The sequence below is a fragment of the Protopterus annectens genome, chromosome 7.part1 (assembly GCF_019279795.1).
Source record: "Protopterus annectens isolate FY-2018-M chromosome 7.part1, PAN1.0, whole genome shotgun sequence".
Taxonomy (NCBI): Eukaryota; Metazoa; Chordata; order Ceratodontiformes; family Protopteridae; genus Protopterus; species Protopterus annectens.
In genome coordinates, this window is record NC_056740.1 from 422985423 (window position 1) to 423009511 (window position 24089).

General features: G+C 44.3%; 1 protein-coding gene across 1 annotated transcript in view; it reads right to left on the minus strand.

Moving 5' to 3' along the window:
* The window catches only part of IFRD2 (interferon related developmental regulator 2), a 677402-nt gene that overhangs the window by 245395 nt on the left and 407918 nt on the right, over positions 1-24089 (minus strand). The window lies entirely within an intron of this gene.

Below are 24089 nucleotides of genomic sequence, written 5' to 3' on the forward strand. Positions count from 1 at the left end.
GTTGTTCCTTCAACCATGCATGTCTCCCAATGACAGATCCTGACACTGTTGCCCTGCTTGAGGCTTCTAGGGTGTCATATCCACAGTGTAATGACCGTTTGGCCACTTGACAAGTAGAGTGCAGTAAATCTGCTCTTTCGAATTGGCACAGTCAGGAAAGGTTGGAATCGTTTACTTTAATAGTTCCAAAGTGTGTTGTTGATATTTTAACATGACAGCTGAATGCTCAGATAGCTAAGGTTGCAGAGGTGTATACTTTTTGGGTCTATATCAGAATAGCGAAGAGGCATTTAATCGAACACCTCTTTGTCGACACAAACAGCGAACGCACTAAAGCGCTAACGCTCAGAACAGTGCTTTCTTTCACAGGGAAAGAAATTGCTTGGCCTTCCCCTGTGTTTGCCCCTTTCCCCACTGTACTGCGATCTCTGAGTTGGTATATTAAGTTAGAGGGGGTGTGGGGGGGGCATAGCCCCCCACATTGCAATGTTTGAAAGTGTGTGTTTTTGTTAGTGCTACTGATTTCTTTCCCAGGGAAAGAAATCTGTGTTCTGAGCATTCACGCTTTAGGGCGTTCGCTATTTATGTGTTGGCGAAGAGGCGCTCGATTAAACGCCTCTTCGTTATTCTGATATAGACCCATACTTTTTTTTCCCAACTGTCAAGAGCTCTGGAATCCTTGTCAGAGGAATAGGATTCTTGGCAGAACTAGTCTTAGCACCTTTAGTTCCCTGTGTAATGACCTCTGGGTCTGCAGCAGGATTTCTGTACAGGTATTTGTGAGCATCCTGTACTCTGTAATACCAGTCAGGTTTACTGGGAGCAGGTGGGAGGGCATCGGGGGCTAAAGCTGGATTCATGGAAAACATCAACAGCCACTTCTAAAATTGGGGGGATGGCCAGGGGTCTGTGCTGGGGCAGGTCTCAAGTCTTTTCTTAGACTGGGGGAAATCCTAAGATTCCCTTTGGAAATGTTCCCTGAAGGTGTGAAGGGTTTCCCCAAAGGAAAGGTCTTCTGGTGGGGAGGCAGAATGAATGGATTCCTCTGCATCCGAATCTTCATAAGCACTCAGAAGTTGCTGTTCCTCTTCAAACTCTGAATAGTCAGATTCCTCAGATTCCTGTTCTGTCATAATTTCTGGAGAAGGGTGTCTTCTCCTTTCAGAAGTTGTGGCCTGACTACCCCTGATAAGGGAGATGAGAATCTCTGCCATTTTAAGCATTTGTGCTTGGGGTGGTGGAGCAGGAGCAAGATGGTGCCTAGAGGCATATTTTCTAGGAGTGGCCTGGCTTCTAAGCCTAAGGGTATCCGTCGGTCTGAGAGATACAGCAGTTGGATGAGAAGATGCCGGTTTTGTCTAGATTCAATAGTGCGAGAGGCCTCCTCGGAAGCTGGTGCCTGCTTCGTGGCTCCAGACCCAACAGAGGCAGAGACAGCCAAAGGCTCGGAAAACGAAGATTATTTCTGCAGCATACCAAACTCTGAAAGGGTCTCGGTAGAGGCCTGTGTAGATATTGAATCGGGCATCAGGGGCTGCGAAAGCTCCTCACTGAATTCTGGAGAACTGATGGCCTACTTAGTGGTAGAGTTGTCGGAAGGCTTATCTTTGTGCGGTCTGTCTCTATCTTTATCTCTGCGTTTTTTTGGAATGTCCAAGGATTGTTGGCTGACGGATGCCATTTCGGAATTCGAAGACGAAAATACCTGTCTACAATAAGAGCTCTACGGCAAATGGTTCTCATGATAAAGAGGGCACAGAACTGGCAACGGCGGATGTCGTGGTCTGGGCCGGAACAAGTGAAGCAGTATCAAATGGAAGTCTCTGTGTGGGATCTGCTTTCCACAGGTGAGACAATTAACTTTTTCGGACATGGGTTAGTGGAGGAAAAAAGGATCCCCAATGTGGTACTTCGCTTTAAAACATTTTCAGCTGAAATTCAAACTCTGGTAGCGACAGACCGACACACTTGCGAACTGCTTCTGCTACGGCTCCACGGCAAGAAAGACTGATGTAATGGTGTCAGCTGCCTTGCATTACAGCACTGACGACCCGTCAGAAACTGAAGCAGAAAAACACTGACTCTAGTATTCGGGCTGGCCGAGGGCTACCACAGAAGGGATAACCCACAGGTGATGACTGCAACAGTGAAACACAAAGGACATCTAATGTTGCCTGGGTCAAAAGGAAGTCACCACAAAGACCTTTAGAGTCCACCTGAATCTTCAGAATTACCCTGGAAATAAACAGAAAGAGTGGAAATGTGTAAAGGAATATTCTGATTAAGGGAATGAGAATGCATCTGTTTTCTAGTCCTGGTGCAGAATTTTATTAGCTGCCCATTCTGAAAGGAGGTAAATGGATTTTATTTGAGGTGTTCACCACATTTGGATTAATTCCTGGAAGACCCCTCCATTCAATTTCCATTTGTGAGGGTCTGTCCTGTTTCTGTTTAGGTTGTCTACCACTGCATTTTGCTTTGAAGGAATGTAAAATGCTTGGAGTGTTAAATCAAGCTGAACAGTTACCTCCCAAGCCATTATAGCTAGCCTGCACACAGAGCAAGACCTGATGACCACAGATGTTGAATACATTTGATGGCACTGATCACTGCTATATTTTGGCATGCATGTGCTTTGATCCGTCTATTCCACAGGCCTTGCACCTTTACTCCCACAAAAAGCTGCTCCCCAAGCAAAATATAAGGTGTCTGCAGTTACAGATGCACTTAGAACGACAGAAAAGCGGAGACCCAGATTTTGAGCAATTTGCTCTCTCTACCAGTGATATTCCTTTTTGACAAAGCCCAAAACTGGAATCAAATTCTAGAGGATGAAAGTGCTGGGTTCCATGTATTTTTTTAAGAAGCATTTAATTTTTCTTGTGTGTAACCTGGCAAAAGTAACAGAATCATAGAGGCTACGAACCCTACAACTCAAGAGATATTCTGTAGCCAAAGTCAAAGACTGATCGGAGAACCTCAAGAGTTTCCAAATAAAAACCTACCTTGTCCTGGTTAACAAAAGCCTTTTGTTGAGGTAATCCGGAAGGCAGCCCCAAAGCACAATCCTGTGTGACAAAGTTACACAGGATTTCTGAACATTTATCTGGAAGCCCAGATTGGTAAGGAGAGAAGACACCCACGTTACACTCCTGATATTTGGAGGAAAAAAAAAAAAACTCTGTAAAAGATAAAGTTGGAAACGTGCGAGTACCATGCATTCCGCAATAAGCTATCTCTAACTCTAGACACTTTGTAACCACCCTTGGAGCTGTAGATAACCCAAAGGGTAATGTAGAGAACTACATAATGTGATCCAAACACGGAGAATCAAGACATTTCCTGAAGCCTACGGCTACGGGTATAGATAAGCATCCTTTAGATCTAATGTCCATTAGAATACAGAAAAAAAATGATTGCTAACAGACTCTGAAGGGAAAACATTTTGAATCCTGGTACTTTCATAAACAGGTTGACAGAGGAAAGTTCTACAACGGGCCTCCATGAAAACACTTTCTTTGGAACCAGAAACATTCTGGAGGAGAAGCAGATGCCCACAATCTAAAGGCACTTGACACAGACTGAAGACAATAGGATTCAAACAGTAGCTACCCTCTGAAAGAAGTATGGCAGAATATTCCCTCAAGCAGTCTAAAAAAAACTTAAGAAAAACCTTCCAAAGGTGCACTTGATAGTTAATAATTCTGTATGCTAAAGTGGAAGACAAGAACATTTTTACCACATCAGTTCAATCCCTTATCTTCTTTATCCAGAGAAGGATCAGTATTGAGTAAGAGTGTTTCCAGATGGCAGATCTAAGACAGGAAACAAGATTTTGTTAGCTTGAGTTTTCTTTTTTTAAATATATAAAGTATCTGCCTTTTTATGGGACCAAAGGTTGAGAATCAGGATTGTCAAAGATGACATTTAAAACATCCTCCAATGGGAGGGATGGGTATAGTATGTGGCACACTGACTTGGAACACAGTATCTCCTCAGTTCAGAGGGAACATCCACCTGCTCCCACAAAAATACCACATTCATCCCAGAAATAGTTTCTGAAAAGGAAAACTCCTCCAAGGGAGCTGGAGAGGACTAACATTCCTCAGAATCAGAGTTTTGGGCTTGGGAGTCTACAGGTGAAGCACCTTCACTGTCAAGGTCAGAATCCTGTGACAATCTTCCCACATGTATTTCTTTAATCAACACTGCACTCTGGTAAGTACTCCTGAGTTCTAGGAGTAAAAGTCTGTAATAACTTCCTAAGATAAGGAAAATATATTTATGAACAGACACCATGTCCTCAGAGGAACAATGTCTAACCTTTTGTTTTTATTTTGCATAGATCACCCTGGAGAAAACCATCTAGGAGATGGCACTTCACCCCTAGCAAATGGGCTCTTTCCCTGGCCAGCCTCAAAACAATCTCCTGGAGTATCTCCCAGAGCTAAGATGATGGTTCTCCCATGCCTGGATTGGACACCGGAACAGTCACAGAGGATGCGGCGAACTCCTGGTTCATAAGGGCTGAATAGGTTAAGCCAAAGGAATCTGCAGATGATGTGAGTAGTCTGAGGGACAATGATCAGCAATTACAGAGTCACACACTAATGACTAAAGCACAGTGAGCAATCAGTGGCAGTAACAGCTCCTTAGTATGTTGCTTTTTCTTTTACGGTACAGTGGGAGAAGAGGCAGCAGGACCAGAGTTAAGCTCCTTCTTGAGGTACAGTATGAATACAGTACAGTTGTGTACACTTACCATAAATGTAGATGTTCAAGTGTATTCACTGTTGCAGTCATTACATTTGGGTAATCTGCTTGCAGGTTGCTCTCTGTATGCCTGATTAACAAAGTCTTGGGTCCTGCGTCAGTTTCTGTCCCTTCTTCCATGATGTCAGGTCATCAGGGGTATAAAACATGCAGCCATGTGTACCCCCCTGCTTGTTTATGTACCACATAACAGTGGTGTTGTCCGTCTTTACCATTAGTTGTCCTGGAACAATGTGGTCCTTGAAGGCTGTCAGAGCATTCTGTACAGCTAACAATTTCTTTTTGATTGATATGCAGGTGCATTTGACTTGGGTTCCATTTGCCCTGAATGCACTCCCCTGCCAGGTGATTCCCCCATGCATAGTCTGATGCATCTATTGTCAGGGTTTGGGCGGCAGGGGGTGGTGTGAAAGGTAGTCTCTTGTTTTGGTGGCAGGCCTCTGTCCACCAAAGGAACTCTAGGCGTAGGCAAGGTATGATAGGAATCATTGTTTCTAGGTTTTGAGAATGTTGACACCATAGGCTTTTTAGATACCACTGTAGTTTCCTCATCTGCATTCTTGCATATGGAATTAGAAGAATGAAGGAGGCCATGAACCCCAAGGCTTGCAGTATTTGTCTTGCAGATAGCAGGGTTTTCGTGGCCACTTGTTTGAAGTAGGTTGTCAAATGAATTTGCTTTTCTGCCGTGAGGTAAGCCATTTGGGAAGTTGTATTCAAGTTTGCTCCCAGGAATATAATTTGACAGGGTACCAGTTGTGATTTCTTTTCGTTTATGGTGTACCCCAGACAAGTTAGAAAGTACAGTTTTGTACCTACCATAAATGTAGATGTTCGAGTGTACACCCTGCTGCAGTCATCACACTTAGGTTATCTGGTCCCGCAGTCGGCCTGAATTCCAAAGTCTTGGTCCGGCGTCGGTTGCTGTCGCTTCTTCCCTGACGTCAGTGCGCCAGGGGTATATATGATGCATCCAACGCCATTTTCTTCAGTTTTTCTTGCCCCAGATGTCAGGTGCCCCCAAAAAGGTTTTCAGTAATTAGTACCAATCTAAAAAATTTAGCACAAACACAACATCCCTCCAGCTGTAAGTAAATACATCAAAAAGGTATTGTAAAGATTTAGTTAGTTAGGTCAGAGGGGATGGAGGGAGGGTAACCTGACTGCAGCAGTAGGTACACTCGAACATCTACATTTATGGTAGGTACAAAACTGTACTATGTTCATCGTGTTACCCTGCTGCAGTCATCACACTTGGGTAGAATCCCAAAGCTAAGGATGGGAGGAGGAGTCAGAGAGGGTTAGAGGAGGCTAGAAGGCCCTGCAGAACTGCAGTGGCGAAGCCAGCTCTAGTCTTAGAGTAAAGTGGTAAGTGGTAGTGTTTGGTGAAGGTGTGTACTGAACTCCAAGTTGCAGCTTCCAAACTATCCTTGGTTGGCACCCCCCTGAGGAAGGCTGTAGATGTAGCTGCTGCCCTAGTAGAGTGGGGCCTTATGGTAGCAGGAACTGGTTTTCCATGATGAGTATAGCAAAAACGAATGCAATGTCCTATCCATTTGGAAATGGTCTGTTTTGATATAGCCTTCCCTTGTGAAGCTGCAGATAGGACACAAAGAGCTGGTCAGATTTTCTGAAAAACTTAGTTTTATCCAAGTAGTAACGAATTTGCCTGCGAATGTCCAAGGAATGCAGGAGTCTTTCTCCTTTGTTCTGTGAATTTGAAAAGAAGGTGAGTAAAGTGGATGGTTTGATTTAAAGCCACACTGGATACCACCTTAGGCATGAAGGAAGGATTAGTTCGTAGAGAAACTCTGTCTTGAAGCTCTAAGACTCTTCTGGCTGAAGTTATTGCTAGCAGCAGGGCAGTCTTCCATGATATAAACTTTAGATCAGCAGAGAAAGCTGGTTCAAAAGGAGGTAGCGTAAGTTTTTCCAGAACAATGTTGAGGTCCCAGGTTGGTGTAGGTGCTCTCCTGGGGGGTCTAATGTTTTTTGCCCCTCTGAGGAACTGCCTTAGAAGTAGATGTGAAAATAAGGGTGGATCCATGTTGTAATGGGCTGAAATAGCTGAGGCGTGGATTTTAATAGATGAAAAAGAAAGTCCTTTATGCAACATCTCAGTTAAATACTGTAGAATCTGAGGCATGTGAGGCTGTAGGATATTTTGGCCTTTAGCTTGGTTCCAGGAACAAAACCCTTTCCATTTGTCCGAGTAGGCCTTCCTGGTGCTGGGCCTCCTAGCTTCCAAAATAACATCCATAACTGCTTGAGGAAGAGGAGCTGGCTGGTTGCTTAGGTGATTTGCCATGCAGCTAAATTTAAGGTTTTGAGCTGGCTGTGTAGAATCTGATTGTCTTGCTGTGTGAGCAAATGAGCAATTTGTGGTAAAATCCAAGGTGGGCCCTGGGCCATATTCCTTAATAGTGGGTACCAGTGCTGGCGTGGCCAGTCTGGGGCTATGAGTATCATTCGTGGTATCTCCTTTCTGACTTTCAGAAGCACCTTTGAGAGAAGGGGCAATGGAGGGAAGGCATATACTGTCAGGTTATTCCAACTGAATGAGAGTGCGTCCACTTTCCAAGCTTGATGGTAAAGTGTCCTTGTACAAAATTTTGTTAGCTGATAGTTTGGGTTGGCTGGCAAACAGATCTATGTCTGGGTGGCCCCATTTTTGAGTTATCATTGCAAATACTTGTGGATCCAGTTTCCACTCGTGGGGATCCATGATGTTTCTGCTGAGGTCGTCTGCCAATGTGTTCTTTTTTCCTGGCAGGAATTGAACTTGTAGCTGAACTTGGTAAGCCAGTGCTGTGTTCCATAAGGTCATTGCTTGCCTGCATAGAGGGTAGGAGTGTGTACCCCCTTGTTTGTTTATGTACCACATTACTGTGGTGTTGTCCGTCCTTATTGTAAGCTGTCCTGGATGTAAGACGTTCTTGAAGGCTGTCAGAGCATTCTGTACAGCTAGCATCACTTTTTGATTGATGTGCAGATTCCTTTGATCTGCAGTCCATATGCCTTGAACGCACTTGTCCTGCCATGTGTGCCCCCAGGCATAGTCCGATGCAACTGTTGTCATAAGTTTGCCTGGCTGGGGGCAAGGTGAAAGGCTGACCCTAGCTGAGGTGACATGCCTGTGACCACCATAGAAACTCTTGTTGAAGGCAGGGAATGAGAGATATCATTGTGTCCAAGCTGTGGCTGTGTTGAGACCATACGCTTGTTAGGTACCACTGTAATTTCCTGATATGCAGCTTTGCAAATGGTATTAGTAGTATGCAAGATGCCATGAAGCCCAAGGCCTGCAGAATTTTTCTTGCAGGGAGTTGGGTCTTTGTTGCCATTGTTTTGAAATATTGAGTCAGTTGTAGTTGTTTGTCTTGCATCAGATAAGCCTTCCGGGCCGTTGTATTCAAGCTGGCACCCAGGAATGTCATATTTTGTGAGGGTACTAGTTTTGATTTTTTTTCGTTTACTGTGTACCCTAGGCAACTTAGAAGATGTTTTACAAAAGCCAGATGTAAGAGGATGTCCTTGCTTTCTGCTTGGATGAGGCAGTCGTCCAGGTAGGGTATATTTGAATCCCTCTTTGTCTGCAGTATGCAATTACTGGTGCCAGGCATTTTGTGAAAACCCTGGGCACAGTGGATAAGCCAAAGGGCAGTGCAGAGAATTGGTAATGGGTTGAACCTGCAATGAAACGGAGGTATCTTCTGCAATTTTGTCTGATAGGGACATGCAGGTATGCCTCCTTGAGGTCCAACGTTACTAGCCATGCTTTCTTGCCCAACATGGGAAGAAGCTGCTATAGTGTTAGCATCTTGAATATGGGTACTTGCAAGAAGGTGTTTAGAATAGAAAGGTCCAGAATTGGTCTCCAGGCATTGCCCTTTCTGGGGACTAGAAAGAGTCTTGAGTAAAATCCTTGGCCTTGCTCCTGTGTAGGTACCAGCTGAATGGCTCTCATGTCCATGAGAGCTGTAATTTGTTTTTGTGCCTCTGCCCATTGATTTTGTGGCAGGTTTGGCATTCCTCTTTTCGTTGGCAAGGTGTGGAAATGGAATCTGTATCCTTGTGAAATTAAGTCTAGGACCCATTTGTCCTTTGTGACGATGTGCCAGTTGTCTGAAAAAAGTGCTAATTTTCCTCCCAAGGGAGCTGCCAAGAGAGTCTTGCTTGGCCATATGAGGTTTAAGTCATTGAGTTTGCCTTCTAGTAGTTTGGGGCCTGTCTTCTCCCTTCTGTGTTGCAGTGCCCCATTGTTGAGGTTTGTAGTGTGTTTGTGGTTGTCCTCTGCCTCTTGGGCGTCTGTATTTACCCCTCTGTGGTCTGTCAGTAGCTGGAAAGGCATGTGGCAGTTATTAAAGTCTGATGAAGCGTTCCTGTAATGTGAAAGCGCTTACTTTACTGCAGTATTAAATATATATTTTTATTTTAAGTGGTCATGGTGAGCCTCCTCTGTTTTTGGACTTTAGAAATTTTGGATCTGTGGTGGCTCCTTGCTCAGTGCTGCTTTGTCTGTTTCTATACAAGTAGCTGGAAAGGACCAATTGTTTGTTGGCCAATTTCTGCTGAAGCGAGGGGGCTGAACCTGTAGAAAATCTTCGACCGCCTGCATAGATTTTGCCTTATCCTCCATTTTCTTTAAGACTTCTTCTGCTTTAACTCTAAATAGGACATCCTGCTGTAAGGGTGCATCTAGAAGCTTTGCTTTAACATGATCAGGCAGAGTTTGTTCCTTTAACCAAGCATGCCTACGTACAACAGACCCAGTAACAGCTGCACTACAGGAAGCTTCCAAAGAATCAAATCCACATTGTAAAGTATGTTTGCCCACCTGTTCAGCTGCATGCAACAGATCCTGCATTTCTTTCAATTCAGGCTGTTGAGGGAGTGTGCTCATTTTTTGTCTTATTTGAGACATTAGAAATTGCTGGTATTTTTGCATGTGAAACTGACAATTTAGTGCTCTCATAGCTAGAGTGGCTGAGGTGTAAACCTTTTCCCCCACCTGTCTAGTGCTATGGAGTCCCTTTCAGAGGGTACAGGATTTTTTGCCATAGAAGCCTTAACCCCTTTGGGACCCTGGGAGATAGTCTCTGGATCAGCAACAGGGCTTTTATAAAGGAATTTGTGGGAGTCAGGCACTCTATAATATCTGTCTGGTTTGGCTGGAGCAGGAGGCAGAAAATCTGGATTTAAACTAGATTCTAAGTAAACATCATCCACAATGTCCAAAACTGGGGGGATAGCAAGAGGTCTGTGCTGGGGGAGTAAAATAAACTCTCTGAGCCTTTTCTTTGAGTCAGAGTAGTCCTGACCTTCCCAGTGAAAATGTTCCCTCATAGTGTGAAAAGTTTCCCCAAAGGAGTAGTCTTCAGGGGGAGAAGTTGAGGGAATGGAATCCTCAGCATCAGAATCTTCATAAGGGGGAAAGGAGTAATCTTGTTCCTCAGAGGAGCCTGAGGAAATAGATACTTGATCAGAGGAAGCATAATCTTCCTCTTGTCTAGGCCTTTTGTCGGGGGGGGGGGTTGGGAACACCTGATTAAAGAGATCAAATCTTCAGCTATTTTAAGCATCTGTTTCTTAGGCATGGGGCCTTGAACTGGAGACTGAAGTGCAGTCTTTTTTGGTTTAATAGGAGTCTTAAGCTTAGGATATGTTTTTATAGTGAGCGTCGGTCTGAAGACACCTTCAGAAACCGAAGGTGTTTCTGCAGAACCGACATCTCTTTCTGCAATGTCGTCGGTAGGGCCTAAAGTAAATGGCTGCGTCGGCCTAGCACTCTCCGCCAAAGGATCCGAAGCGGTCTCGGGTTCCAAATCTGCGGTAGCCAGGGGCTGCGTAGGAGCCTCACTGAAAACCGGTGAACCAGAGACCGGCCCAGCCGAGGCCTCGGAGTCTGGCTTAGGTTTAGGCTGCCTGTCCTTATCCTTGCGTTTTTTGTGCACGCCGGTAGTCAGTTGCTCCGACGGCATTGTGTAGTTAAATTTTCTACCAAAGTAGTGTCGTGCGAAATCAAAGCGTCTTTTTATAGTACGCTTATTGACCCTAGCACAAAAGCGACAACCAGTGACGTCGTGGTCTGGGCCTAGGCAAGGTATACAATAAGAATGAAAATCCTTATGAGGTATTTGCTTCCCACAAGAAATACAATTGTTAACTTTTTCTGACATCGGTCTGAGGCAAGAAAAGTTTCCCCAACGGGGTACTTAGCTTAATTGAAGACTTTGGGTCTGAAATTCGACTTCGAAAATCTCAGGAGTCGGCCAGCCGACACTTGCGAACTGCTTCTGCTTCAGGCACCGTGTGGCAAGAAAGACTGAAGAAAATGGCTTCGGATGCATCATATATACCCCTGGCGCACTGACGTCAGGGAAGAAGTGACAGCAACCCACGCCGGACCAAGACTTTGGAATTCAGGCAGACTGTGGGACCGCCTGACGACAAGATAACCCAAGTGTGATGACTGCAGCAGGGTAACACGATGAACATCCCTTTTTACAAAGGCCAGATGATTCAAAAATATGTCCTGGCTTTCTGCCTGAATTAGACAATCGTCCGGGTATGGCTATATTTGAATATTTCTTTGCCTGCAAAATGCAATAACTGGAGCTAGGCACTTTGCGATTACCCTGGGCACAGTAGATAAGCCAAAGGTTAGTGCAGAGAACTGATAATGCGTGTAGCCTGCTTTGAAGCGTAGGTAACTTCTGCAAGATTCCCCGATTGGGATGTGCAGGTATGCTGCTTTTAAATCTAGTGTTGCCAACCAAGCATCCTTGCCTAGCATAGGAAGTAACTGGTGAAGAGTCAGCATCTTGAATTTTGGAATCTCCAAAAAGGTGTTCAGAGTAGACCGGTCCATGATAGGACGCCATGAATTGCCTTTTCTGGGTACCAGGAAAAGTCTTGAGTAGAAAACTTGTCCCTTTTCCTCTTCTGGTACCAGCTGAATAGACCCCATGCTTAAGAGACAAAGTACTTGTTTTTGGGCCTCTGCCCACTGATTTGGGGGTAGGTCCACCAGCCACTTGGTGCTGGCAATGTGTGGAAGGGAAATCTGTATCCCTGGGACACTATATTTAAAACCCATTTGTCCTGGGTAATGAGTTCCCAATTCTTTGCATGAAGAGCAATCTTTCCCCCCAAAGGGGCAGTCAGAAGATAAGTGCTTGGAAATTTTAAAAGGAAGTCATTGAGATAGTTTACCATAGGGGGGAGTCTTATTATTGCCAGACTTGGAAGTGGAGGCCCCCCACAGCTTAGTTCTGTGAGACCCCTGGGACTGAAACCTGGGGTTTTTGCTGTGTCTGGGTTTGACTTGAGAAGACCTGGAAGGGGCTGGAAAGGACCAATTCTTAGAGGGTCAGTGCCTACTAAATCTAGGAGGCTGAACTTGTAAAAAATCTTTAACAGTTTGAATAGATTTAGCTTTATCTTCCATCTTTTTAAGAACTTCCTCAGCCTTATTGCCAAACAGGCGGTCCTAATTTAAAGGAGCATCCAACAATTTAGCTTTAACATGACCAGGCAAAGATTGCTCCTTAAGCCAAGCATGCCTTCTGAGCACAGACCCAGTAACAGCAGCCCTGCAAGAGGCCTCTAATGAATCAAAACCACATTGCAAAGTATGTTTTCCAAACTGTTCGGTAGAATGCATTAAATCCTGTAATTCTTTATTTTCCACACAGTCAGGAATCAACATAATTTTCTGTTTAAGCAGTTCAGTAACATTTTACTGATATTTTTAACATATGAAACTGGCAGTTTAAAGCCCTAATGGCCAAGGCTGCAGAAGTGTAAACCTTCTTACCCCATCTATTCAGCACCCTGGAGTCTCTATCAGAAGGGGTAGGATTTTTAGCAGTAGAAGCCTTAATGCCCTTGGGCCCCTGTGAAATAGTCTCTGGATCTGCAATAGGGTTTTTGAAAAGGAACTTGTGGGACTCTGGGACCATGTAGTATCTGTCAGGTTTTTTGGGAGCAGGAGGCAGAGAATCAGGAGACAAACTAGATTCCAAGAAAACATCAACAACAATGTCTAGTACTGGAGGTATAGCTAAAGGCCTATGCTAAGGTAGGAGAAGGAAATCCCTAAGCCTCTTTTTGAATCAGAAAAATCCTGGCTTTCCCAGTGGAAATGCTCCCTTAAAGTATGTAAGGTTTCCCAAAAAGAAAAATCCTCAGGAGGGGAAGCAGAGGGAATAGAGTCCTCTGCATCAGAATCTTCATAAGTAGGCAAGGACAAATCCAGATCATTAGAAGAGTCAGAAAAAACAGAATCTTGATCAGAAGATTCATAATCAACCTCAGTCCTAGGCCTCTTAGAAGGGGGGGGGGTTGGCTAACCCTGATTAGAGTTATTAGATCTTCAGCCATTTTATCTTTTCTTTTTTAGGCATAGAGGCCTGAGCATGTGGCCTGGGCGTCAGTTTTTTAGACATGGATCGAGATTTAGGCCTAAGTAATGAAGAAGGCTTCGATTTAACATGCAAGTCCGTAGGCCTGAATACACCCGCAGAAGCCGGTGCCTGCACAGCAGCTCTGGACTCATCCAAGGTAGAGACATCCGCGGGTTCCACAGCTGAAGCATCTTGCAGCATACTGGACTCCGAATGGGTCTCAGTAGAGGCGTGCGAATCAGAAGTAGTGGGTATCAGGGGCTGCGAAAGCGCCTCACTGAGTACCAGCGAAATGGCGACTGGCTTAGAAGCGTTGTCGGCAGTATTGGACCTCGGCAGCCTGTCTCTGTCTTTATCTTTGCGTTGACTGAAGGTCTGTTTTGAAGAGACTGGATTTAAACACTATGAATGAAATGTAATGTCAGTGTGAAATGTCCCTCTGCAAAATGTTCAGAAGCAATACTACTGGAATACATAAAGAATAAAATGCTGTATTACCCTCATTCAAGTTTGCATATAGCAGTCCTGCAGATCTCACAATCTCTGATATTTTCTGCATTGCTTTCAGCCTTTTACCTTTCCTTACATATGTTCTGAAACTGCATTTCCTACGTCTAGTGCAACAGCTGTAGAATTCAAAGAAAATAAGGGACTACCTCAACAATATGCCTGAGTTTAGAAAGACTGCTGTTAAGCAACTGTTTTTTGATAACTCCAGAGCACAAAAACTTTTAGCACAATGACTCAGGCAACAGAAAGCAGAAAGGATTGTTGTCAAGCTTAGGGAGCGTACAAGGAAGATGAGAGACCCTGCAGAGGTACTAAAAATATTTCTGAAATTTTATGAAAATCTGTATAAAGCAGAGGAATATGGAAATCATGAAAATGTACAAATGGAAATGTTTATGGAAGAATTAAATATGCCAAGTTTAGAGGTACAAGAGGCTCAATTTCTAACAGGATAGGAGGAGAGGAGATAAACATTTTTATGTATAACCAACCTACAGGAACGTCTCCAGGAATAAACAGTATTCCTGTGGAACTTTGGAAGCTAGGAGGGGAAAAAATGGATAAAGATCTGGAAGGTTTTGTTTAACAGTATTTTAAGAGAAGCACCAACATCCTGGAAAAAAGTGGAGCGGATAGTAATACCTTAAGATGGTAAATACCCATCAGATCCAGCTTCATACAGGCCTCATTTCAATTAAAACCCATGATTATAAAGTGTTTATCGTCTATAATGGCGAAAAGAATGGCAAAGGTGATGCCAAAACTGATGCATATGGATCAGAGTGTTTTCATGGAGGGGAGACCGACATTTGACAACATTAAAGCAATGATGATCCAGAAGGAAGCAAAATGCAAGAAAAATGCTACTGTCATTGGTGGGTCTTCATGCAGACAAAGTATTTGACAGAGTAAGCTGGATACGCAGGTCAAAGAAACAATGGAGGAATACATGTTTGTCTCCCAAATGTGCAACAAAATCTAGAAGACTTAGTATCTTTGCTTGGAAGTGTTTAAGTGTCATGTGTTTAAATTTTAAGTGTCAGTCAGAAATACTGAGCAAGCAAATTGGTATAACTAAGGAAATGATTTTGTTTTGCTAGGATTCTATACCTAGGCAATTTCAATTCTGTAAGACGTTGCAGAATCTAATTATGGTTGCTTCCAAAAAAGGAAATTGTTAGAAAATGGAAAAGTCTACACAAACTGTTCTAGAAACAGTGAATATAGTAAAGTACAGTTGTGTACCTACCATAAATGTAGATGTTAGAGTATATTCACTGTTGCAGTTATTACACTTGGGTTATCCTGCTGGCAGGCTACCCGCAGTCAGCCTGAATTCCAAAGTCTTGGTCGGCATCGGTTGCTATTGCCTCTTCCCTGAGTTCAGTGCGCCAGGGATATAAAAGATGCAGCAGACGCCATTTTCTTCAGTTTTTCTTGCCCCAGATGTCAGGTGCCCCCAAAAGGGTAGGCTATAAAAGATTGCTTATAAAAGCATGCACTAAAATAAACAATACCTTCATCTACAAGCAAGTACACCACATAGGTTGTATAGGATAGAGAAGTACAGATAAGTCCCAGCAAAGAAAGGGGGATGGTGGGTGGGTAACCTGGACTGCAACAGTGAATACACTTAAACATCTATATTTATGGTAGGTACACAACTGTACTATGTTCATCGTGCTTCACTGTTGCAGTCATTACACTTGGGTTGAATCCCAAAGCTGAGGTTGGGTGGCTGGGTCTAAATAGAATTAGGAGTGGCTATAGGTCCCTGCAAAACTGCAGTGGCAAAGCCTGCTCTGGATTTAGAGTAAAGAGGCAAGTGGTAGTGCTTAGTAAAAGTGTGCACTGAAGTCCAGGTTGCAGCCTCCAAAATATCCTTGGTTGGTACTCCTCTGAAGAAGGCTGCTGAGGTGGCTGCTGCCCTGGTAGAATGTGGTCTAATGCCCTTACGCACTGATTTACCATGCTGTGAATAGCAGAAACGAATACAGTGTCCTATCCATTTTGAAATGGTCTGCTTTGAGATCGCCTTTCCTTGTGATCCTGCAGCATATGACACTAGAAGTTGCTCAGTCTTTCTGAAAGCTTTAGTTTTGTCCAAGTAGAAGCGTAGCTGTCTGTGTATGTCCAAAGAATGCAGAAGTTTCTCCCCTTTATTCTGCGGGTTTGGGTAAAAAGTAGGCAAATGAATGGTTTGGTTAAGAGCCACACTGGACACCACCTTAGGCATAAATGTTGGGTTTGTCCTTAGAGAAACCCTGTCCGGATGGAAGATAATGAAAGGTTCCACAGCCATTAATGCCTGTAACTCTGAGACTCTTCTTGCTGAAGTTATTCCTAGGAGCAGAGCTGTTTTCCATGATAAGAACTTTATCTCAGCTGTATTGGCTGGCTCAAAGGGAGGCAGTGTGAGTTTTTCCAAGACAAAATTGAGGTCCCATGCAGGTATTGGTGCTCTCCTTGGAGGTCTTATGTCTTTGCCCCCCCCTAAGGAACTGCCTAAGCAATGGATATGAAAAAATAGGTGGGTCTGTATTGTAATGAGCTGAAATGGCAGAGGCATGGATCTTAACTGATGAGAAGGATAGGCCTTTGTCCAGCATCTCAGATATTCTAAAATCTGAGGAATATTTGGAACAAGCGTGTCAATTCCTTGTGCCTGGTTCCAAGCACAGATTCTCTTCCATTTTTCTGCATAAGATTTTCTGGTGCTGGGCCTCCTGGCCTCCAAAATAACATCCATAACCACTTTAGAGAGATGTGTATTCTGAATGGTTACAGTATCCGCCATGCAGCTAGATTTAGAGATCTGAGTTGGCTGTGCAGGATCTGATTGCTTTGTTGGGTCAGTAAATGAGGAATTTGAGGCAATGTCCAGGCTGGCCCTTGGGACAAGCTCCTTAGGATTGGGTACCAGTGTTGGTGTGGCCAATCCGGGGCAATCAGTATCTTTTGTGGCTTCTCTTGTCTGACCTTTAGGAGTACCTTGGGGAGGAGAGGCAGTGGCGGAAAGGCATATACTGTAAGGTTGTTCCAGCTGAATGACAAAGCATCCACTTTCCATGCTTGTTTGTGATAAGTCCTTGTGCAGAATCTCTGAAGTTGGCAGTTGTGAGGGGAGGCAAAAAGATCTATGTCTGGGCATCCCCATTTCTTTATCATGCTGAAGATTTGTGGATCTAGTTTCCACTCTTGAGGGTCCATGAGGTTTCTGCTTAGTTCGTCTGCCAGAGCACTTGTTTTTCCTGGCAGGAATTGTGCTTGCAGGTGTACTTGGTAAGTCAATGCTGTGTTCCACAAAAACATGGCTTGTCTGCAGAGGGGGTAGGAATGTGTGCCCCCCCCTGCTTATGTACCACATGACTGTGGTGTTGTCAGTCTTTATCAGCAGCTGTCCTGGATGAAGTATGTCCTTGAAGGCTGTCAGGGCATTTTGTACAGCTAGAATCTCTTTTTGATTGATGTGTAGATTCCTTTGGCTTGGGGGCCATGTGCCCTGAATACATTTTCCTGCCATGTGGGCCCTCCAGGCATAATCTGTTGTTAGCGTTTGCCTGGATGAGGGTAAGTGAATGGCTGTACCTTGTTGTGGTGACAGGCCTGTACCCACCATCGAAACTCCTGTTGCAGGCAGGGAATGAGTGAAATTAATGATTCCAGGCTGTGGCAATGTTGAGTCCAAACACTTTTTAGGTACCATTGTAGTTTCCTCATATTCAGTCTTGCATATGGAATTAGCAGAATGCAGGAGGCCATGCAGCCCAGAGCCTGCAGAATATTTCTTGCAGATAACTGGGTCTTTGTTGCCATGCTTTCGAAGTAAGAAATCAGTTGCTTTTGTCTGGCATGAGATAAGCCATCTGGGCAGTTGTATTTTAAGCTTGCACCCATGAATATTCTCTCTTGAGAGGGTACTAGTTTTGATTTCTTTTTGTTTACTGCGTACCCTAGGCAAATTAGTAATCTTTTTACAAACGCCAGATGCTTTAGCAGAATGTCTTTGGTCTCTGCTTGAATAAGGCAGTCGTCCAAGTAGGGATATATTTGAATTCCTCTTTGTCTGCAAAATGCAATTACTGGTGCCAGGCATTTTGTGAAGACCCTGGGCAAAGTAGATAAGCCAAAGGGCAGTGCAGAGAATTGGTAGTGCATTGAGCCAGCTATGAATCTGAGGTATCTTCTGCAAGATTGATTGGGACACGTAGGTACGCCTCTGAGGTCCAAAGTTACAAGCCAAGCTTTCTTGGACAGCATGGGCAGAAGCTGCTGCAGAGTCAACATTTTGAATTTCGGAACGTCCAGAAAAGTATTTAGAATAGACAGGTCCAGAACTGCTCTCCACAGGTTCATAGGTTCGTACTAGGCTATCTGCCCTGGGGCAATTACAAGCCTAGCCCGATTTTGTTTGGCTTACGCCACCCCTTGATTTGAGTATACTGTGCCCTTTTTAAGGTTTAGTTTACTGTGCCTCTGTCTAATAGTGACACGGAAGTAATCCCTGGGACAAACCTACGATCCCCCATCCACTCATCAAGATTCTTCTTGAAGAGATTCAGTGAGGTGCTCTGCCTAACATGAATTGGAATTCTATTCCAGAGCGAAGGGAGCCTCTGGGTTATGAATCTGTCCCTCCAGCAAGTTCTATTTATTTCTGTGCTGAGGTTCAAGTCCCTCGAGCATGTGGCTCTAAGGGACTTAGATTTACGAAGGTGGGGCATATCCATTAATTCTGGATTGGACATAGCTTTATATGTCAGGCATAGATTGCCTCAAAGTAGGCGGTATGCAACTGAGTAGAGCTGGAGTTTTTTTAACCGAGCAGCATATGGCATCTGCTTGAGTCCCTTGATCCTCTTGGTGAGGTACTTTTGGGGTCTTTCTAATTGCTGCAGGTGTCGGGTAAGGTACATCCCAAAAGGGGCATTATATTCTATGATAGGCCTGATGAGGGATGAATAAAGGGGCACGATTACCTCTCTTGATCTAGATGTGAATCCTTTCATGATGAGGTGGGCTATGTAGAAGGTCTTTCTAACCACTTTGGCAATGTGGTTCTCAAAGGAGAGATTGCTATCAACGTGGGTCCCCAGATCCCTAATTACTTTCTCTGTACTTAATGGGTTACCACCTATGTGGTAATTTGTGGGCACATTGTTTTTGCCAAAGGGTATGACTATACACTTTTTGGCATTTAGCTTTAGATCATGGCTCTGGCACCAGTTATCCGTCTCTGAGAGACCTTTTTGAAGGATGTTTGTGTCAGCTGGAGAGTCGATCATGGCGCCCAGTTTGCAGTCATCTGCGAACTTGGTGAGCCATAGTCCTCCCACGTTGGCCTGTACCTCGGAAATGTATATACCGAACAAGAGCGGTCCCAGGACAGAACCTTGTGGGACGCCACTTGTGACCGGTTTCGTGTCTGACATGGCTCCAGCAACTCTCACTCTGTGGGTTCTGTCTTTGAGCCAGTTTGCGACCCATCTTGTGACATAGGGGTTTATATTTAAGCTGGATGATGCCCGAGTGGGATATTGTGTCAAATGCCTTTGCTAGGTCCAGATAGGCTGTGTGGACTACCTTCCCTTCATCTATGGCTTTGGTGACTGTTTCAAAGAAGTCGACCAGGTTCAAAAGGCAGGATCTGCCCTTGACGAAGCCGAATTGGGTAGGATCTAGTGTCTGTAGGTCCCCAATGTCTTTGTTTATGAGCTCTATGATGATCCTCTCCATAGCCTTGCAAACTAGGCTAGTCAGGCTTATGGGGCTATAGTTTCCAGGGTCCATAGAGGCTCCACCTTTGTGGAGTGGGACCACTGTTGCTGTACGCCATTCTGTGGGCACGTATCCTGTAGTGAGGCTGAGATTGTACAGCTGTTTTATTTGAGGGGTTAGTTCTTCTTGGAGTTCATGTAGGATGCAACCCGGGATGCCATCTGGTCCCATGGAAGCAATATTTTTTGCTTTGGAGAGGGCAGCCTTCACCTGAGCATCAGAGATGTTTGGGAGGCAGCCCTCTGCCGGGATAGATACTTGCTCTTTGGGGGAGAAGTTTGCACTGAACCTGTCTGCCAGGATATTGGCGATGTCTGTGGGTTCAGTGTATTTTTTGTCGTTTAGAATCAACTCAGAACAAGTCTGGGAGTTGCATCCCAGGTTCCGAACATAACTGAAAAAAGCCTTATGATCGTCTTTAATGTCCTGTGCAATTTTTCTCTCGAAGCTGGCCTTGGAGGATTTTATGAGGGATCGTAATTTTTTGCTAGTACTGATCAGAGCTGCCTTCCCTATTAGGGATTTTGCTCTATCATGTAGTAGCTTCCTCCTTCTGTTGTACAGTTTATTTATGGCTGGGGGCCACCAGACTGGACGCCTGCCTTTGGATGATTGGGTCTTGGTTTTGTTTGTTATAGCATGATCCATGCATTCCTGGAGATGTCCGTAGAATGCGTTTATATAGGATTCTGCAGTTTGGGCCGTAGTTTCCACTGGCCCTGGGGCCTTGAAGGATTCCACTTCGGTTTTGAGAAGTGAGAAGCTCGCTTTTGAGAAGTTTTTCACTGTGGTTTTCTGGGTTGGGGGTGGGGTCGGGATGTGGATATCCAGTGAAATTAATTTATGGTCTGATCTTACCAATGAGGGATATACTTCTGGTATGGAGCATAGAGTACCCATGTTGGTAATGATCAGGTCTAGTATGTAATCCTCTTGTGGGAGTGGTGACTAGTTGTTCCATAGCATTTGAGTTTATAATTTCCAGGAACCTTTGGGCTAAGGTGCTGGGGCTTGAGTAGTGCTCCCAGTCTATGTTTGGGTAGTTGAAGTCGCCCAAAATAATGGTGTTCGGAGAGATCTTCATGTTCTCCAATGTTTTCAGGAAAGCCGAGTGGGATTCCTGACTTTGAGAGGGTGGTCTGTAGGATGCTATAAACTGAAAAGCAGTCTTGCCCACTGTTAGTTGCACATGGATGATCTCCGATACTTCGTGCAATGCCACTAACCTGGAGGTGTGGATATCCTTGATAAATATGGAAACTCCCCCTCCTTTTGTGGTTCGGTCCGGGTTTTGGGGCCGAAAAGCATGATATAAGGTATAACCTGGTAGTGCTGGGGTGCTCTCTGGAGCCTTGAACAAGGTTTCTGTCACTGCACAGATATTGATGTTCTCCATACTGAGGAGAGCTTTGAGTGCCTGCATCTTGAGGTTAAGACTTCTGGCGTTTAGCAGCATTACCCTTAGTTTCTTGTGATGTCTATGGAGGTGGGTTTGACTTTTGAGCCTTGCCTAAAAAAGGCACTATGGGGTGGCCATGCTTTGTCCTTTCCTGGTACTAAGAAAAGTCTCGAGTAAAATCCTTGTCCTTGCTCTTGTTGTGGTACTGGCTGAATAGCTCTCATGTCCATGAGAGATGGAACTTGGTTTTGTGCCTCTGCCCATTGATTGTGTGGCAGGTCTGGCATACCTTTTGCCTTTGGAAGTGTGTGAAAGTGGAACCTGTAGCCCTGAGAAACTATATTTAAGACCCATTTGTCCTGGGTAATCATGGGCCAATTTTGTGAAAATAAAGTGCTAGCTTTCCCCCCTAAAGGTGCTGCCAAGAAATAAATGCTTGGCATTGGCAGAGGGAAGTCATTTGGACTGTTTCCTATATCGTTGTGATTTGTCTTCGCCGCTTTTGGAGGTAGAAGCACCCCACTGTTTGGGCCTGTATGAGCCCTGGGGCTGTTGTCTGCCTCTAGGGCGTCTGTATCTGCCTCTTTGTGGCCTGTCTGACAAGGGAAAGGACCAATTCTTAGAAGGCCAGTTTCTGCTAAATCTGGGTGGCTGTACCTGTAAGAAATCCTTCACTGTCTGCATAGATTTAGCTTTATCCTCCATTTTCTTCAACACCTCTTCTGCCTTAACACCAAACAAAGTATCATGCTGTAATGGAGCATCCAATAATTTTGCTTTAACATGATCTGGCAGAGTCTGTTCCTTTAACCAAGCATGCCTTCTAATGACAGAACCTGTTACAGCGGCCCTGCAAGAGGCCTCCAGTGAATCATAAGCACATTGCAAGGTATGTTTTACCACTTGTTCAGCTGCATGCAATAAATCCTGCAAATCCTTGTTCTCAGCACATTCAGAATTTGTCAACATTTCTGTTTTAACAGAGACATTAAGTATTGCTGATATTTAAGCATATGAAACTGACAATTTAAAGCCCTTACAGCCAAGGTAGCAGAAGTGTAAACTTTTTTCCCCCATCCTGTCCAGTGCCCTAGAATCTCTATCTGAGGGGACAGGGTTTTTTGCAGTAGCAGCCTTAACCCCTTTGGGACCCTGAGAAATAGTTTCTGGGTCAGCAGCAGGGTTTTTATATAGAAATTTATGAGAATCTGGAACCCTGTAGTATCTGTCTGGCTTAACAGATGCAGGAGGTAAAGAGTCAGGAGACAGGCGGGACTCTGAAAATACATCATCTACAATGTCTTGAACAGGAGGAATAGCAAGAGGTCTGTGCTGAGGTAGTAAAAGAAAGTCTCCGAGCCTTTCTTAGAATCTGAATAATCTTGGCTCTCCCAGTGGAAATGCTCCCTCATGGTATGCAGGGTTCCCCCAAATGTGTAATCCTCAGGAGGAGAAGCTGAAGGAATAAATTCTTCAGCATCAGGATCCTCATAGGGAGGAATAGAGTATCCCTGTTCTGAAGAGGAGTCAGAGGAAATGGAAACCTGATCAGAGGAATAATATTCAGTATCTTGCCTAGGCATCTTTTCAGGAGGGGGATGGGAACCCCTGATCAAAGTAATTAGGTCTTCAGCCATTTTGAGCATCTGTTTCTTAGGCATGGAAGTCTGTCCTGGAGAATGCTGCACTTGTTTCCTTGTCTTTAAAACTGTTTGTCTTTGATGCTGAAGTTGGCTCGATATAAAGCTGTGTAGGTCTGAAAACCCCCTCAGAAGCCGGATTAGTTTCCGAAGGCCCAATACCTTGAGTATCCAGACGCCTAGCTGTCTCCACGTGGGAGTCGGAGGCGGCCTGTGGCTCTGAGGTAGCGGGTGTCAGGGGCTGCGAAAGCACCTCACTGAGAACCGGCGAATGGCCTAGAAGAGGCTTTGTCGTCGGTTTTGGACCTCGGATGCCTGTCCTTTTCTTTTTCCTTGCTCTTTTTATGAACTCCGGTTGTTGGCTGTTCCGATGGCATTATGTAGTTAAACCTTCGGCCAAAGTAATGAAAAGCAAGATCGTACCGACGCTTAATAGTGCGTTGGTTAAACCTAGCACAAAACCGACAACTAGCAACGTTGTGGTCAGGGCCTAGGCAAGGAATACAGTAAGAATGAAAATCCTTATGAGGTATTTGGTTCCCACAAGAAATACAATTGTTACCTTTTTCTGACATCGGTCTGGAGCAAGAAAAAAGTTTCCTCAACGGGGTACTTAGCTTTATAGAAGACCTTGGATCTGAAATTCAATTTCGAAAATCTCAGGAGTCGGCAGACCGGCACTTGCGAACTTGCTTTTGCTTCAGGCACCGCGCGGCAAGACAGACTGAAGAAAATGGTGTCGGCTGCATCTTTTATACCCCCGGCGCACTGACATCAGGGAAGAGGCGACAGCAACCGACGCCAGACCAAGACTTTGGAATTCAGGCCGACTGCGGGTAGCCTGCCAGCAGGATAACTCAAGTGTAATGACTGCAACAGTGAAACACGATGAACATCAGATAAAACAACTGGAAAGGGGATCTTTAGAAAAGAGTAGGAGCAAATTACATACCAATAATTGGGAACTGTGGGATCAATACATTTAGAAAAACATTCTGGAGGAGGAATGAGGTTTAAAAGAAGGCAGGATTTGAATGAGCTATGCAATGTTTGACAACGACTGGACAGATGAACGTATAATGTTTGCAATTAAATATATGTCAGTACTGTTTGCATTCATTAATGTAAATGTATGACTGCCTACGTAATTAGTGATGTATATATATTTTTTAAATCTATATTAAACAAGAAACAGCTGGGGAATTTTATACTTCAGAAGTCTAGCTTTATTCTCCTGCTCAGTCCTCCATCACTTACTTGAGCATCACTCCATTACGCTGTGCTGTTCTGGATTTCTACCCCAAAATCAAATAGCAACCATTACACTCCCATCAAACCAGCCAGCACTTCAGTTCTATATTTCACTTTCCAACTACATAACACAATTTGGTTTAGTAGTTTAGACCTTTACTGCCTTTCAATATACTTTCAGATACCAAATCATATTTCTACATTCATTTTGTTGAAAGCTTATTGGGCCTCTTACAAGTAAGCAGACTTTTAACACATTTTTAAATTCAGTGATCGGACATGCTGCTTAAATAACTGTCAGTTAGCAAGGTCTCAACATTTCTAGTAGGT